The sequence below is a fragment of the Saccopteryx bilineata genome, chromosome 5 (genome assembly GCF_036850765.1).
Source record: "Saccopteryx bilineata isolate mSacBil1 chromosome 5, mSacBil1_pri_phased_curated, whole genome shotgun sequence".
Taxonomy (NCBI): Eukaryota; Metazoa; Chordata; class Mammalia; order Chiroptera; family Emballonuridae; genus Saccopteryx; species Saccopteryx bilineata.
In genome coordinates, this window is record NC_089494.1 from 148,635,620 (window position 1) to 148,649,450 (window position 13,831).

A 13,831-nucleotide genomic window follows, 5' to 3' on the forward strand; every position below is an offset into this window, starting at 1 on the left:
GGACAAGAGTGTGGTGGTTACCAGGGGTGGGGGGAGGGAGGACATGGGAGGGAGGGAGGGAGAGAGTTAGGGGAGGGGGAGGGGCACAGAGAACTAAATAGAGGGTGGCGGAGGACAATCTGACTTTGGGCAAGGGGTACGCAACATAATTTAATGACAAAATAACCTAGACATGTTTTCTTTGAATATATGTACCCTGATTTATTCATGTCATTTCATTACCATTAATAAAAATTTATTAAAAAAAAAAAAAGAAAGCCATGTTCTTTCCATTCTACCTCATTGGTGTGAGTCGATCAGTCATCTCATGCTAAGCTGCACTGAAGTAGCAAGCAATCCTCACACCTCGATGGCTTGTAATCGCAAAGACTTCTTACTCACATATGTGTCAGCTGTGGGTTGGCTCTGGCTTTGCCCTATGTCCTCTTTTATCCAGGACCCAGTTGGAAGAGTAGTTATATCTGACATATGCCACATATGGAAGAGAGAAAATACCCATGGGGGAAACCCATGATGGCTCTTAAAACTTCTGTTCTATCACACTACATGTTATTAGCCAAAGCAAGTCTAATGAACAACTTGATGACAATGGACAAGAGGCATACGGAGGAAAACCTTGCAGGGATGGGCCTGGTAGAGGGTAGTGAGCAATTTTAACAAATAATATAGTCTACCACAAAGGGCTTGCCAGGAGGAAAGATCTGTGTACACAACTTCAGGATGACACGAAGAGTTCTCAGGATCAATGAGTGGCCCAATCTGTCAGATTTAAAATGTACACACTAGAGTTAGATAAAATTTGAAACTTGATGTTGAACTCATGTTGTGAAGAAGAGCTCTGAATGCCAAGCCAAGGAGGGTACACTTTATTCAAAAGGCAGTGAGAAACAGCCAAGCAGCAATTCAAAATAAAAGGTGATTCTAGATGCCAATGGCACAGCAAGAACACACTTTGACATGTTCCAAGAAACTGTGTTTCCCTGGAGGAAATACAAATGTAGGTGTTATGCACAATGGCAACAAAATATGTTTTAATTTATTCACAGGCTTCCTAGTTGTTCTTCTTCCATATGTGTAGAGGTCTGTGGTAGATTAGATTGTTTTCAATACCTCACTTCCTCCCTTTTATAGAATTAAATGTATGCAGCTTTTGCCATGTGACTATAGTAACTTCCATTATGGGAGGTGTGAACTTCCCTCCTCTTTGATGTTGGTCAAGCATCTGAGACTTGCTTTGGCTGATAGGATGTGAGCATAAATGACTATGTGCATTTCTAAGCTGAGGTCATAAGAAGCACTGAGTGTTTTCTCTGGTCTCTTACAGTCCTGTTAGCCATCAAAAGGAATGCATGCCAGATAGCTCTTGCCCCTCAACTATGGCCCCAAATAAGACACATGCTAAAGATCTGGTCTCAACATGCAGCCCAGGACCAAGCCCAGCTGAGAGTCACCTGATCCTGGCCCACCCACAGACCATGAGGGAAAAACTATTTGTCTGTGGGTTGTTTATTAAACTGATAAGAACAGATACTACACTTGATCTTAGCCAAAAGGCCGCAAAGCGATTGTGGGTTGTTTATGTAACCATTGTTGCACCCATAGCTGGCTAAGAAAGGTCTATTTTACAGATGAAGATAAGCAAATATAGAGAACAAGAGAACTCTGTGGGAATAAGTGGGGCTAATCTGGATTGGGAGCACAAGCATAATAGTTAAGAATAGGCTTTTCAGGAACAGGAGGAAAGCTTTTTCCAATAAGGGAAGCTGTTTCCAATATCTTTCTGTCCCAAATTATCTTTTCAGTGAATTTAAATCATATCTTTACTTTAATCTTTGTTGTTTAGCTTCCTTAAAAAATGTTACACTTGGTCAACTGGCATTTATTCTTTCTTCATTCATTCATGTTTTAACAAATATTTATTAAGCAATTGTGTGCATTAGTCAGACCCCTTCTTTTACATAACTATAGTCTAGTGGAAATATTCAAACTGTTAAACCAATCAAGGAGTTATTACAACTTACGTATTTTAAAAGAAAGTAAAACTGAGTTATGAGAATATATCACAGAGGAATCTGATCTAGACTTCGTGGGCTGGGAAGTAGCATCAAGGAAGGCCTCTCTGGGGAAGTTCCCTTTGAGCTAAGAGCTGAAGGATTCATTGAAATGAACTATGTAAAGAAAGCAAAAGATAGAGAATGTCATGGGGATGACGTCAGAGTAAAGGCACTGTAGGAAGTGATACCGATAAATCTCTCCCAAAACTCAACAGGATCTTCAACCGGAAACAGAAAAACCTATCCTTGGAGCCTCCTGATGTTTTGCAATACACCCGAAGGTATGGTCGAGCAAAAAATTGGCTAAATATATAATCAAACCCTGAAGGAAATAGGGAGTAAGAAATGCTCCGCCTTCCTCACTAACCTAAATAGGGCTTCTTTCCCTACGAACTGAGAATATAGAAACTAAAGCAGGCAAAGGGGGCGAATAGATCCAGGCCGCAGCACAAATGGCCGAACCAGGCTGTGGCACGCAGATCCAAGCCAAGGAAAAACTGTGCCTGTGGCAACCCAGTCAATACAAGCTAACACTCGTGCCAAACCCAGACAAAGTTCCCCAATCTCCTGGTCAGCGAGTGCAGATAGTGGGCAATAGATTCCTTCCAAAGCCCCGGGAGTGGGCGCCCGTGTGATCCCACAGAGGGGCAGAGTCAGGGGCCTTTGTGTGGGCCGAAAGTGGAATCTCGGGCTGCCCCAGCATCGTGAAAAAGCCGCACACGAGGAGGGAGCGAGAACTAATTCCAATGCTGGAACTTTTTCGAGAGGGAGGGGTTTCACTCAGAGGGTGAGGCGGTCGGCCTGATATCCTGGTCTGCATGCATGGAGAGTGGGCAAGAGATTCCTCCCAACACCTCAGGAGTGGAAGCCCGTGTTACCCCACAGAGGGGCAGAGTCAGGGGCCTTTGTGTGGGCCAAAAGAGGAATCTCGGGCCACCCCAGCGCCCTGAAAAAGCCGCACATGGGGAGGGAGCAAGAGCCAATTCCAACGCTGGAACTTTTCTGTGTGGGCAGGATTTCACTCAGAGTATGAGACTTCCGGCCTGATATCCTGGTCTGTGCGCGCAGATAGTGAGCGAGAGTTTCCTCCAAGCGCCCCGGGAGTGGGCGCCCGCCCATGTTACCTGACACAGTGGCAGAGCCAGAGGTCTTTGAGTGGGCAGAAGCCCCACCTGATTATGCTAGCAGCTCTGACTGACTGAGCCTTACCCAGAGCCCTGTGCTGAGTGGGAATGAGTGGGGAGTTGCCAGCTCTTTGAGCCTCTTACTATCCAGACAGAGGCAGCAGCAACCCCATAGCTGGATCATCAGGCTACTAATTGAGGAAGAAAAGACTAGGAGAGAGGCTCCAGGAGCACGAACTCTCTCACTGTCAGAGCCTATAAATGCTAATGAGCCTCGACTGCCAACGAGATTGAAGCAAAATATATGACATTGCCATAGAGACTTATCAACTGCAAACCTCTACCTGAGCGTGCCAAAGGAGCAGAAACGGGGTATAGAGTCACTGACCAGGAAGAGAGAGAGAAAAGAAAAAGCAAGAAGATAACCTCTCAAAATCAAGAATAATCCACAGACTTTATAACCTATCCCATTTAATTATATTTGTTCGTTTGTTTCTCTTATCTTCATTATTGATTTTTTTTTCCTCCTCCAATTTGGTCGTTTAACTCTCTGCCAGTCTTACTCTCTCCTCTCCTTGAACTACACTACCCATAAGTGTTACATCTCCCATTATCTTTTCTTTCCTCTTCCTTTCTCTCTATGAGGGTTGCACTCCAAAACCCTTAAATCTCTCTCTCTCTCTCTCTCTCTCCTCTTTTTTCTTTTTTCTTCTTTTAGTGGTACCCTCTTTTTTCTCTCTCTCTCATTCTTTTCTCCCTCTATATTAGTTTCTTCCTTTCTTCTTTATTTCTCCACTCATTCAAATCTCAATAACAAACAAATTACAATATCTTATCTGGGACTCAAACTTATGTTTGTGGCATTTTGGGGGTTTTTTACTTCACCTTTTTAACTTACTAGAAGTGCTCCCATCCCTGGCTCTCCATTTTATCTAGTTCTTGTCCCACTAAATACAATAGTAATATTTTAATTTGTCGCCACATTTTCCTGTTTCTCTCTTATTCCTCTCATCATAACTCTTAGTCAACCAACACCTTAAAGCAAATCATTTTATTCTTGACCAAATTTTTCCTTATTTGCTTTTCATGGGTCCATATCCCCTTTTTTTTCTTTTCTCTCTATTTTTTTTTGCCCCTTTATTACTTCTCCCCAATTCAGGCCCTCAATTAGAGGCATTGTTTGTTCTATTTAGTACAATATAATTCACAGTTCACCACAAGATTTTCTCAAAAAGAAGGGAGAGGAGAGAAGAGGAAAAAAAGGGGGGGAATAATTTCTTTTTTTTATTTTAATTTTATTTTTTCTTTATTTAATTATTAATTTTTTAAACAAAACAACGTTTTTTAATTTTTTATTTTTTTAACTTTTTATTTTTTATTAAATCTCATTAATACTATCAACAAAACCACCTCCAGATGCCATTAAGGAAGAGAAAATTGAATATCATGGATACAAAAGAAAGAAAGGTAACACAGATAGATGAGGAAAAATCTATGGAGAAAAAATTTAATATATTGGAAATCTTGGAGTTAAACGACAAAGAATTTAAAATTCTAAAAATACTCAGAGATATACAAGAAAACACAGAAAGGCAATTTAGGGAGCTCAGAAAACAATTCAATGAACACAAATAATATATTTCAAAGGAAATTGAAACTATAAAAACAAATCAAACAGAGATGAAAAACTCAATTCACGAGCAGAAAAATGAAGTAACAAGCTTAGTTAATAGAATAGGCCAGATAGAGTGTAGGATTAGTGAAATAGATGACAAGCAACTTGAGGCACAACAGAGAGAAGAACAAAGAGACTCAAAAATTTTAAAAAATGAGATAGCCATACAGGAATTATCTGACTCCATCAAAAAGAATAACGTAAGAATAATAGGTATATCAGAGGGAGAAGAGAGAGAAAATGGAATGAAGAACATACTCAAACAAATAATAGATGAGAACTTCCCAAGGCTGTAGAAAGAACTAAAGCCTCAAATTCAAGAAGCAAACAGAACTCCGAGTTTTCTTAACCCCAACAAACCTACTTCAAAGCACATCATAATGAAATTGGCACAAACCAACGGCAAAGAAAAAATTCTCAAGGCAGCCAAGGAAAAGAAGAATACAACATATAAAGGGAGGCTCATTAGATTATCATCCGATTTCTCAACAGAAACTCTACAAGCTAGAAGAGAGTGGACCTTAATATTTAAAGTCCTGAAAGAGAGGAACTTTCAGCCATGAATACTATACCCATCAAAGCTATCCTTCAAATATGAAGGAGAAATAAAAACATTCACAGATACAGAAAAGATGAGGGAATTTATCATCAGAAAACCCCCACTTCAGGAATTACTAAAGGGGGTTCTCCAATAAGATACAAAGAACAAAAAAATATAAAGCCACAAGTAAAAGCTCCAAGAAGAACACAATAAAACCAAATTTAAACTGTGACAACAACAAAAAGAAAGGGAGGGAGAGAATGGAGATTAACAGTAGCAAAGGACGATGGAGTGCAAAAGTACTCACAAAATAGTGCACTACAATGAACAGAGTAGGAACCCTTTTCATTAGTTAAAGGTAACCACCATTGAAAAAACCACCACACAAGCACATGACTTAAAAAAGATAGCAACAGAAGAAAGATGTGTGGAATACAACCAAATAAAAACAAAAGGTAGAAAAACAAAAGAGAAGGATCAAACAAGACACAAAACTAACAGAAAGCAATCTATAAAATGGCAATAGGGAACTCACAAGTGTCAATAATTACACTAAATGTAAATGGATTAAACTCACCAATAGAGACACAGAGTAGCAGAATGGATTAAAAAAGAAAATCCAACTGTATGCTGCCTACAGGAAACTCACCTAAGTAACAAGGATAAAAACAAATTCAAAGTGAAAGGATGGAAAACAATACTCCAAGCAAATAACATCCAAAAAAAGGCAGGCATAGCAATACTCATATCTGATAATGCTCACTACAAGACAGCAAAACTACTCAGAGACAAAAATGACCATTTCATAATGGCTAAGGGGGACACTGAATCAAGAAGATATAACAATTCTTAATATATATGCACCAAACCAAGGAGCACCAAAATATATAAGACAGCTACTTATTGACCTTAAAACAAAAACTGACAAAAATATAATCATACTTAGAGACCTCAATACACCACTGACGGCTCTAGATCGGTCATCCTAACAGAGAATCAACAAAGATATAGTGGCCTTAAACAAAACACTAGAGCACCTGGATATGGTAGACATCTACAAGACATTTCATCCCAAAGTGACTGAGTATACATTTTTCTCCAGTGTACATGGATCATTCTCAAGAATTGAACATATGTTGGGCAACAAAAACAACATCAGCAAATTCAGAAAAATCGAAGTTGTACCAAGCATATTTTCTAATCATAAAGCCTTGAAACTAGAATTCAACTGCAAAAAAGAGAAAAAATCCCAAAAAATGTAGAAACTAAACAACATTCTTTTAAAAAATGAATGGGTCAAAGAAGAAATAAGTGCAGAGATCAAAAGATATATACAGACAAATGAAAATGACAATACAACATATCAGAATCTATCAAATGCAGCAAAAGCAGTGATAAGAGGGAAGTTCATATCACTTCAAGCATATATGAACAAACAAGAGAGAACCCAAGTGAACCACTTAACTTCACACCTTCAGGAACTAGAAAAAGAAGATCAAAGACAACCCAAAACCAACCGAAGAAAGGGGATAATAAAAATCAGAGCAGAAATAAATGAAATAGAGAACAGAAAAACAATAGAAAAAATTAATAGAACAAGGAGATGGTTCTTTGAAAAGATCAACAAAATTGACAAACCCTTGGCAAGACTTACCAAGGAAAAAAGAGAAAGAACTCATATAAACAAAATCCAAAATGAAAGAGGAGACATCACCACGGACACCGTAGATATACAAAGAATTATTGTAGAATACTATGAAAAACTTTATGCCACTAAATTCAACAACCTAGAAGAAATGGATAAATTCCTAGAACAATACAACCTTCCTAGACTGAGTCAAGAAGAAGCAGAAAACCTAAACAGACCTATTAGTAGAGAAGAAATAGAAAAAAACCATTAAAAACCTCCCCAAAATAAAAGTCCAGGCCCAGATGGCTATACCAGCGAATTTTATCAAACATTCAAAGAAGACTTGGTTCCTATTCTACTCAAAGTCTTCCAAAAAATTGAAGAAGTAATACTTCCAAACACATTTTATGAGGCCAACATAACCCTCATACCAAAAACAGGCAAGGATGGCACAAAAAAGAAAAATACTGACCAATATCTCTAATGAAGACAGATGCTAAAGTACTAAACAAAATACTAGCAAATCGAATACAACAACATATTAAAAAAATAATACATCATGATCAAGGGGAATTCATTTCAGAGTCTCAAGGATGGTTCAACATACTTAAAACAGTTAACGTAATACACCATATCAACAAAACAAAGAACAAAAACCACACGATCTTATCAATAGTCACAGAAAAGGCATTTGATAAAATACAACACAATTTTATGTTTAAGACTCTCAACAAAATGGGTATAGACGGAAAATATCTCAACATGATAAAGGCCATATATGATAAACCATCAGCTAACATCATATTAAATGGCACTAAACTGAAGGCTTTCCCCCTTAAATCAGGAACAAGACAGGGTTGTCCACTCTCTCCACTCTTGTTTAATGTGGTACTAGAGGTTATAGCCAGAGCAATCAGACAAGACAAAGAAATAAAAGGCATCCATATAGGAAAAGAAGAAGTAAAGGTATCACTTTTTGCAGATGATATGATCCTATACATCGAAAACCCCAAAGAATCCACAAAAAGACTACTAGAAACAATAAGCCAATACAGTAAGGTCACAGGATACAAAATTAACATACAGAAGTCAATAGCCGTTCTATATGCCAACAATGAAACATTTGAGAATGAACTCAAAAGAATAATCCCCTTCACGATTGCAACAAAAAAAATAAAATACCTAGGAATAAACATAACAAAGAATGTAAAGGACTTATATAATAAAAACTATAAACCATTGTTAAGGGAAATCGAAAAATATATAATGAGATGGAAGAATATTCCTTGTTCTTAGTTAAGAAGAATAAATATAATCAAAATGGCCATATTACCCAAAGCAATATACAAATTTAATGCAATTCCCATCAAAATTCCAATGACATTTTTTAAAGAAATGGAACAAAAAATCATCAGGTTTATATGGAACTATAAAAAACCCCGAATAGCCAAAGCAATCCTAAGGAAAAAGAATGAAGCTGGGAGCATTACAATACCTGACTTCAAACTATATTATAGGGCCACAACAATCAAAACAGCATGGTATTGGCAGAAAAATAGACACTCAGACCAATGGAACAGAATAGAAAACCCAGAAATAAAACCACAAATATATAGTCAAATAATTTTTGATAAAAAGGCCAACAACACACAATGGAGAAAAGAAAGCCTCTTCAATAAATGGTGCTGGGAAAACTGGAAAGCCACATGCAAAAGAATGAAACTGGACTACGGTTTGTCCCCCTGTACTAAAATTAACTCAAAATGGATCAAAGATCTAAACATAAGACCTGAAACAATTAAATACATAGAAGAAGACGTAGGTACTCAACTCATGGACCTGGGTTTTAAAGAGCATTTTATGAATTTGACTCCAAAGGCAAGAGAAGTGAAGGCAAAAATTAATGAATGGGACTACATCAGACTAAAAAGTTTTTGCTCAGCAACAGAAACTGATAACAAAATAAACAGACAGCCAACTAAATGGGAAATGATATTTTCAAACAACAGCTCAGATAAGAGCCTAATATCCAAAATATACAAAGAACTCATAAAACTCAACAACAAACAAACAAACAATCCCATAAAAAAATGGGAAGAGGACATGAACAGACACTTCTCCCAGGAAGAAATACAAATGGCCAACAGATAAGATGCTCATCTTCTTTAGTTATTAGAGAAATGCAAATCAAAACTGCAATGAGATACCACCTCACACCTGTTAGATTAGCTATTATTAACAAGACAGGTAATAGCAAATGTTGGAGAGGCTGTGGAGAAAAAGGAACCCTCATTCACTGTTGGTGGGAATGTAAAATAGTACAACCATTATGGAAGAAAGTATGGTGGTTCCTCAAAAAACTGAAAATAGAACTACCTTATGACCCAGCAATCCCTGTACTGGGTATATACCCCCAAAACTCAGAAACATTGATACGTAAAGACACATGCAGCCCCATGTTTATTGCAGCATTGTTCACAGTGGTCAAGACATGGAAACAACCAAAAAGCCCGTCAATAGATGACTGGATAAAGAAGATGTGGCACATATACACTATGGAATACTACTCAGCCATAAGAAATGATGACATCGGATCATTTACAGCAAATGGTGGGATCTTGATAACATTATACGAAGTGAAATAAGTAAATCAGAAAAAAACAGGAACTGCATTATTCCATACGTAGATGGGACATAAAAGTGAGACTAAGAGACATTGATAAGAGTGTGGTGGTTACGGGGGGAGGGGGGAAAAGGAGAACGAAAGGGGGAGGTGGAGGGGCATAAAGAAAACTAGATAGAAGGTGACAGAGGACAATCTGACTTTGGGTGATGGGTATGCAACATAATTGAACGACAAGATAACCTGGACATGTTATCTTTGAATATATGTATCCTGATTTATTGATGTCGCCCCATTAAAAAAAATAAAATTATTAAAAAAAAAAGAAATAAAGCAAAAGGTAAATGTCCCACACAGCAAGAACAGCATATGTAAAGGCCCTGTGGCAGCAGGAGCTTGGTCCATTTAGGGAAGTGAAAATAAAGCTAGCATGACTAGAGTGAAATAAACATAGTGGGAAATGGGCTCAAGGAGACCTTATTAACCAAGGCTCTTTGTGTCTTCTTTCATTCATTGAAAGCCACTAAAAGATTTTAAGTGGGGCAGGAAGTCATTTACCAGTATTTCCTAAATGGAGAAAAATATTACTTTCTAGGTCAGCCTACTTTGCAAGAAGTGATTGATTTATTATTAAAATGGGTTATAATGATGATGTCTGATGGAAACATTCCATCAGGTAGCATTGACACTGTCTCACCATGAGGTAATAAATTGTTGCAGTATGCATGCATTCCTCACATTGCTTTATAAACAAGCAAGTATTTAAAAGAACTTTTTGAATAAGGCCACAGTTAGATGGTTCCATGGAATTCCAGTCCTTCCTTTTCTCAGTTGGATCAACCATGCCCGTACAAGAAGTTAATTTTTGTGATGAAATCACACAATTGCTGTCCTCTCTAGGCATGCATTTAGCTTCATGAGAATACAGAAATCTCTGTGACCAATTTTGTCTTAAAAATTTGGTTAAATCTAATCTAAAATTAGGTTTCCAATCTTTCCTCACTACACTCCTCCCTGTTCTGATCCATGATTTGATCTAACAAAGGTTGAAAAGTTATAGCCTGACCTGTGGTGGCACAGTGAATAAGGCATCGGCCTGAAATGCTGAGATTGCCCGTTCAAAACCCCAGGTTTGCCCGAAAAGCAACTACAAGTTGATACTTCCTTCTCCCCCCCACCCTTGCCTCTCTCTCTTTCTCTCTTCTCTCTCAAATCAATAAATAATATATATATATATATATATATATATATATATATATATATATATATATATATATTGTATTTTTCTGAAGCTGGAAACGGGGAGAGATAGTCAGACAGACTCCCGCATGCGCCCGACCGGGATCCACCCGGTACGCCCACCAGGGGCGACACTCTGCCCACCAGGAGGCGATGCTCTGCCCCTCTGGGGCATCGTTCTGCCGCGACCAGAGCCACTCTAGCGCCTGGGGCAGAGGCCAAGGAGCCATCCCCAGCGCCCGGGCCATCTTTGCTCCAATGGAGCCTTGGCTGCGGAAGGGGAAGAGAGAGACAGAGAGGAAGGAGGGGGTGGGGGTGGAGAAGCAAATGAGTGCTTCTCCTCTGTGCCCTGGCCGGGAATCAAACCCGGGTCCCCCGCATGCCAGGCCAACGCTCTACCGCTGAGCCAACCGGCCAGGGCCTAAATAAAATATTTTTTAAAAAAAAGTTACAGAGGAAGATAATCTTATTCTTTCCTCCAAATACCAACAACTAAACCTTCCATGAACTTATGTATTTGCAGGGTAAGATAATCAATTTCCTTTATCTTCGAGTAGCTGTTCTAAGACATTAATTGCTCTGTCATGTATATGCCTCAAAATAGTACCATCTGACAGTGGCACACATTAACCTAATTTATCGTGTCAGATTTTATTCTATTCAATACTATGCAGCAGGCTTTACATATGCCTATCATGTGTCTATAATGCATGAGTGCCATCAAAAAGTTCCCTTTAAGAGCATTTGTCAACACTATCTCCTTTACACATTGTCCCCAGCATGTAGAGAAAGCTTGAGAAACAAGTGCACATACACACATAATTTGTAAATTAATAATGAAATGACTAATAGTCAGAAGGATAAGTTTGAAATTAACTTATTTCCTGTTCAAACTGTCATGTTTTTACTCAGCTTTTTCAGCTGATGACAGAGCAATTTTGAAGGTTTTATGCCATTGGCTGACAGTACCCCCAGACAGACTGCACAGCCTGTAAAGTTTACAAATAAACTGGCAGACCCTTCTCTGAATAGATTTCTCATGTCTATTTCTTTCTTTAGTTTTGGAACTAGAATGACTTTGCCATGACCTATTTTGAAAGCTGGTTCACATTAGACTTCCTCGGGACTACAATAGCTTTCTCCTGTAAAGTGCAGCACACCTAAACTTCAGTTGGAGGGTAAAGAATGGAAGGAAAACTTTGCTGACTAATAAGTAAAATTTAGATCTGTGTCAGGGTAACAGATAGCATCACCATAGTCAAGACCTCCACTTTCTGATTACTCGTCTGTGTAAATATACTGAAGTTGGTGGCAAACAGTTATGCACAATTTGCAGATGGAGAAACTCAAAGATAAAGTTTAGTAACATGTTTCAAGCTTCACACTGACAGAAGTAATGATGAGATTGCATTATAGGAGTTTGGGCATAAAATTCTTTCCTTAATTGCTTAACTTCTCTGAGCTTTAATTCCTTCATCTCTAAAATAAAAGCAATATCGTTAAACCCAGGGTGGGATTTAACGGTGGGCATAGCTGGTGCACGCCCTGGGCCCTGACTTCTGAAGGGCCCTGCAAAATCCCAACTTTACACTTTTTTCTAATGACACCGAATTTGGTTTCATATCTGCAATTTTAATACTAATAGTACATAATATTTTTTATTTATTTAAAAATATGATTAACATGTATTTTTATTTTCCTTGTGTCTCTCTTTTTTTTTAAGAGGCCCAATATTTTCTTCTGTGCCTGGGGCCTCAGCTGACCTTAATACCTGGTTGAACTTAATAGTAACTTTACAAGAAATTATTTCTTTTCAATAAATAATGATGTGATTCAATAAAAAGACCAGCATAGTATCTGGGAGTTGGTAAGCAATGAATAAATGTTAAATTCCTCCCATTAGTGATAGAAAACATTCAATACCACACATCTCTCAGAGTAGGTGTACCTTGAAGTGACATTTTCTTGCTTCAATTACATCAACTTCGAAAAACAAGTCAAATTGCCAGATTTTAAGAAGAAAACATTTTTTAAAAGTCTTGGTTCATTAAGCTGGTAACTCAGACATCACTTTCTTCTTAGCTTCTGATACACTCTGGAGCTTGACAGAACTTCTGGGGTCTCATCCTTTGTTCTTCTGGTCTTTCTGAAATGCTCCTGATGTGAATTAAAGGCAGTGGGAAAAAGAAACACAAATCAAGAAATGTCAAGCTGAGGGTATTTTAATATGGAAAGCATGAGACTAGAGCAGCTGGTACAGATAATCAGTTTGTACACTGATCGCAGGGCCCTCCTCTGTAATACACCAGAAGGTGGCCCTGGAGGAACTGTAATTATTGGCAAAAACTAATCATCAGAAGTTATCAAAACTAATATGAGATTTCAAAATAGCTCTCAAGAGGAGTTCAGCATGAGTCTTCCATCACTCATCTTAAAACATGGACCAACTCCATCCTCCCTTCTTCCGTCCATTTCCTCTCCTGGGTAAGTGATAGGCCATGTGGTCTCTACCGACCTTGCTAATGTCCACCACGAGTTACTGAAGGTCCATCTTTGTACATGCCAGGCAACCAACACACATAATCATGCTTCCCCCTCATAGAAATTCTGTAAAATGGCATTGCTCTCCCTCCTTCAGCTCTAGAATTCTATTACCTGACTCATGTAAGGTATGTCTTTAATGCAGAACTTGGAGTAGGACTTGAATCTGATGCCAGCATAAATATTTTTATCTCTATACCCATTGTCTCTAAACTTTGGGAAAAAATGGTTTAAACAAGTACTCTCAAACTATATATATTTTTTACTTGTACATTACACACATTAAATTTACATGTAAAATAATGTATATACATACAGTATTCTCAAATATATACATATATTTATTGTCCCATGTAAATACATGTATATACAGATAGAAATTTGAGAGAGATGAACTAAAATTT

General features: G+C 38.1%; 1 pseudogene; it reads right to left on the bottom strand.

Annotated features, from left to right (window-relative positions):
• Positions 1-1,385: 1,385 nt before the first annotated feature.
• On the bottom strand, positions 1,386-1,566 carry LOC136307002 (U2 spliceosomal RNA; annotated as a pseudogene).
• Between the last annotated feature and the right edge of the window lie 12,265 nt (positions 1,567-13,831).